Source organism: Phyllostomus hastatus, unplaced genomic scaffold (genome assembly GCF_019186645.2).
Source record: "Phyllostomus hastatus isolate PE091 unplaced genomic scaffold, TTU_PhHast_1.1 phas_contig_137, whole genome shotgun sequence".
NCBI classification, from domain to species: Eukaryota; Metazoa; Chordata; class Mammalia; order Chiroptera; family Phyllostomidae; genus Phyllostomus; species Phyllostomus hastatus.
In genome coordinates this window covers 467,976-472,754 of record NW_025333583.1, presented here as the reverse complement: position 1 = coordinate 472,754, position 4,779 = coordinate 467,976, and positions in this window count along the sequence as shown.

Here is a 4,779-nt window from a genome sequence, read left to right as displayed (position 1 = left end):
TGTTCATTGTCTTGAAAGGACATCGTCCCCACACTGGGGACCTGAAACCCTCAGGACGGGAGCTCCAGAGGATTCCCTTTATCCTGCTTATTGCGTTCTCTTAAACACAGGTTCCCATACAGAGCAGTTGTTTTCGACTGGGAAATCTGTTCTGCCCACCCAGAAAGTCTCAGGGCCATAGACCCACGGCCGCAGACTCTCTGGACTACCCCGAGAAATAACAGTAATAGCAGCTCCCATTTACTGTATACTGCGCACCAGGAAAAGAAACAGGTAGTAAGCAATTTAATTCTCACAGCAACCCCTGAGGGTAAGTGATGCTATTTCTGTCTTGCAGATGAGAGGTTTATAAACTATGGCATAGGCCTAATCTGACCGGCCACCTGTTTCTGTGTATAAAGTTTAAAAAAAATTTTTTATTGTTCAATTACAGTTATCCCTCTTTTCCCCCTAAAGGTTTTATTTATTTATTTCTAGAGAGAGGGGAAGGGAGGGAGAAAGAGAGGCAGAGAAACATCAATCGGCTGCCTCTTGCACACCCCCAACTGGGGACCTGGCCCCCAACACAGGTATGTTCCCTGACCAGGAATTGAACCTACAACCTTTCAGTTCACAGGCTGGTACTCAATCCAAACCATGGTGTGGTTTGAGCCACACCAGCCAGGGCTCTGCGTATCAAGTTTTACTGGGCCACAGTTGATGTATTATCTATGATCACTTGCACACAATGACAGATTCACAGTATGGATTGTACGGCCTGCAAAGCCTAAATTACTCTCAGAGAGGGACAACTTAGCCTTCTCAAGGTGTCAGAACCAGTGAGTGGTGAAGCTGAGATTCAAACTGGTAGCCATGATGGCTCTGTTCTGAACCACAAAGGCGCCTCGTCTCCTTTCAGAGCCAGCCCCACGTCTGACCAGTGGAACTTGGAAAGGCGATAGGGTTTGCCCCAGGTCACGTGCGAAATTATAAGGAGGAGCACCTGGGCGTAATATAAGAGACCACTTGAATTTAGTTGTCCAGAGAACATTGCAAGCTTTTAGTGAACTAAATTAGTGTCCAATTTTCCTGAAAATTGTCTTAAGTTCATTTAAATAATAAGGAAGGAGTGAATTCTTCAAGATGCTCCCACAGTCTTAGGAAAAACTAAGTGAAGAATTGAATAGGGAGTTGAATACGGCTCACTGGCACTTTCCCGACTCAGTCCTCTCTTCCTCCTGCCACTTTCCTCCACTGCTGTGCCCCCCCACCATAGAGGAGGCTCCCCACTGCCCGTCGGAGGCCCTCTCTGCTTCTCATCGTCAGCCCACCCTGAGTGCGTTGCCCGTGGTCTCTGCTCTCCACCACGGCTCAGTTCCCCTCGCCTGGACGACAAACGCTGCTGCTGCTGCTGCTGTTGTCTCAATTCAGGGTCAGCATCGTCCCCCCACCTCACTGTCCTGTGAGCATTTTGACCTTGGAGACCAGCGGCTCACATCATAAGCCGCACTCCGTTCATTGTTCTATTCGAGAGGGGGTCCTAAGCTTCCAAAAGGGAGATCAGAAATCTTGCTTTCTTACCCCACAGCTGTCTGTCTAAGGCTCACCCCATCTAAGCCTAAACTGCTGAAAAAGATGGCATGGAAATCTCCTTAAAAAAAGTGTAAATCTGAAACAAAACATGATTCCAAAGGTATCTTTTCCTTGACTTTATGAAAAATGTTTACCTTTTTTTGTATCTCTTAAGTTGTGGCATCACTTTGAGAGTAATCACTCAGAGTTTAAAGAAGAAGGAATGCAATGCTTTAAATGTAGATGTGATGGTTCGTTAAGTGCTAACCATGGATCGTTACAGCTTTTCAAGCGGGCAGTGCAGAAGCGTTTGCAGTGCCCTGCGGGGTAAGCGCATGAAGCGCCCGGATGAAGACACACAGGCTGGTACAGCTGACGTTGCCGAATGCGTGCTGGGTGGAGACTCAGCCAAGGAAACCACAGACGAACCGCTTTCTGATGACTCAGTGTCTTGTCAAAGTAAAGACGGAGCTGCAAACATGAAGGCTGAGGGAACACCAACGTGTCTGCACAGCTTCACTTTTGTCTCACACGTGGACAGATCAACAGATGTGTCTGGATTCGCCGGTTTGCTTGTGTTCATCCGGTATCACATCAACCTGGCAAAAATCTCCCGTGTGAGGGCACGGAACAGTCAATGTACTGTGTGACATTATTCACTCTCAGGGCTGCACAAGCCATGCGGGGTCTAACTGCTGGTGCGTTGGTGGGAGTCAAAGCAGCGACACCAACGTGTGCCAGAGTTTTTGTGTATTTCACTGTCCTGTGCTTGCGGTCAAGTTACTGCCTGATTCACTTACCGGTATCCTTGATGACACAGTGGAAATCATCACCTTTATTCAGTCTTTACCCAAATCCACATCTTTTTAGTATTCCGTGTGACAAAGGGGAAGCACCTACACACGCAGCTCTCCTGTGCACAGAGCACGCGTGTCCCCGAGGGGCAGACTGAGCTACTGCTCTCTTCTTGAAATGCCACATTCGTCTTTGTTCAGCAGACGCACTTCAAAGAAAACAACTGCAGCATTTGTTGCCAATGATAATATATTTAACCTTTCAAAAGGAAATTAGAATTTCAGAAAGCTTCTATCACCCTCCATGAGCTTGTCCACTTCCCAATTGAGATATAACTCACGTACCATAAAACTTATCCTTTAAAAGTGGTTTTTATATATTCCCAAATTTGTGTGACCACCACCATTATCTAGCTCCCGATCATTTTCGTCACCCCAGAAAGACGTCCCGTGCCATTAGCAGTCACTCCCCACTCCCCTCTTCCCCCAGCTCCTGGCAACCACGAGTCCACATTCTGTCTCTATGGATTTGCCTATTCTGAATGTTCTGAATGTCCAAATATATTTATTTATATAAATATAAATGGAATCACACAGAAATAAAGGATGTTTTAAAATATTTTATGAACTATGAAAACATCTGGAAGGTCTTAAAGCTCAATGGACCAATGTTTCCCAAATGACAAAAGCTTTGCATTGTAAAATCAAACAGGCCAAAGATCCATTCAAATTGCAAGACACATCAACAGCTTTTAATGTAATTTTACAGAAATTTCATTGATCTATCAGATTCCATACTGCAAATAATCTTGAAGAAATACTACTTGTTGAGTTCTGGTGAGATATCAACAGCCCCCCTCAATTATTTGAAAAAATATTAAAATATTCCACCCCTTTCTAACTACATTTAATAAGTATGAGGCTGCATTTTCTTCATATGTGTCAATCAAAACCACATATTACAACAGAAGGAATGCAGAAGAAAGCATCCAGCTGTCTTCTATGAAGACAGAGATAAAAGAAATTTGCAAAAATGTAAGACAATGTCACTATATTTACTAATTTTGGGGGGGGAGGAAGAATGTGGTTATTTTCCATAGAAATTTATGTATATTAACATAGTAGGCTCATCAGTGTTATTTTAAAATTAATACATATTTTAAGAAATTTCTTATTTCTGCTTTCTAATAAAGTACGGTAAATATCAATAAGATGCAACCTACAAAAACGACATCTCTTTGAGTCTTCATTGGTTTTTAGGAGTACAGGGACCTGAGACCCAAGAGTTTGGGACCTTGAGTCTAGCACTGGGAGTCCTATCTTTCAGTTGACAAGTAGACACACTGATGATAGTCCTTCAGCCATCTTCCTGAACCTCTCTGTATCTGTTATATTATCGGTGACAGTTTCACCTAAACAGGTTGCCTGTCGACTTTCCCTGAGTTTAGGTGTCTCACTGTCACCGTCAGTGCTGTGCAGCAGGGGCTCGCTCCTGCGTGCTGGCGAGGGAGCAGGCACTGCGTCAGCCTGCCTCGTCCTTGCAGGTTCTGCCTGGTTTGTCCCCATTGATTGAAAAGGAAACATGGAAGCAGAGAGACCTAGTCAAATAGCAATATTATTCACTGGGAGTGCTCCAAAGATAGTGATTGACCAGGATGCTGTATACAAGGAAATAATCAATGCAAGAGGACAGGACAAGTACTTGGCCTCGATGGGAATGTTTTACTCTTAAGTATGTTGATGCGGGTCTCTGATCTTAGTGAACCTAAGAATCAACTGATGAATTTATCTAAAAGGCAGGCCTATTGGCTTCATCCCCCAAGATTCCAATTCATTAGGTTTTAAGTTGCCCCAGGAATCTGCATTTTAAAAAAACCTTAGATACAAGTTTTAAGTAGAAAAAGCATCATGTGCATAAGGAAAAAAAGTCAAACCCACCCCAGTCCCCAAAGATGTTTTCTTGTGTTTCCTTCCAGAAATGTTCTATCCATACAGAGGCCACATGAATAACTTTTTCTCATTGTTAACAAAACAGAAAGGGGAGGGGCACATTAACTATATTTTCTCTCTCTTTTTTCTTTCAGCCATATATTCTGGATATTGTTTTCTAATGTTACATATGAATCTATCCTTTCAAAAAAGTCAAATAAATGCTATATTTTATTTAACAGTTCCCTATTCATGGACAATAAAATTATTCCCAGTCTTTCACAGAATACGCAATAAATTAAAAAAATTCTTGTTCATTTGTCTTTGTTCATGTGTAAGAAAAAGGTTTAGAAATGCAATCGTTAGGCGAAAAGGTGTGTGCCTTTTGAATTGAACAGCTGGACTCTGACACCCTGGAGATTCTCTCCAGCTGGGCCTATGACCACACCTAAGAGAAACGGCCAGGGGAAGAACCACATGAATAAACGTCAGTTACACTTCAGGA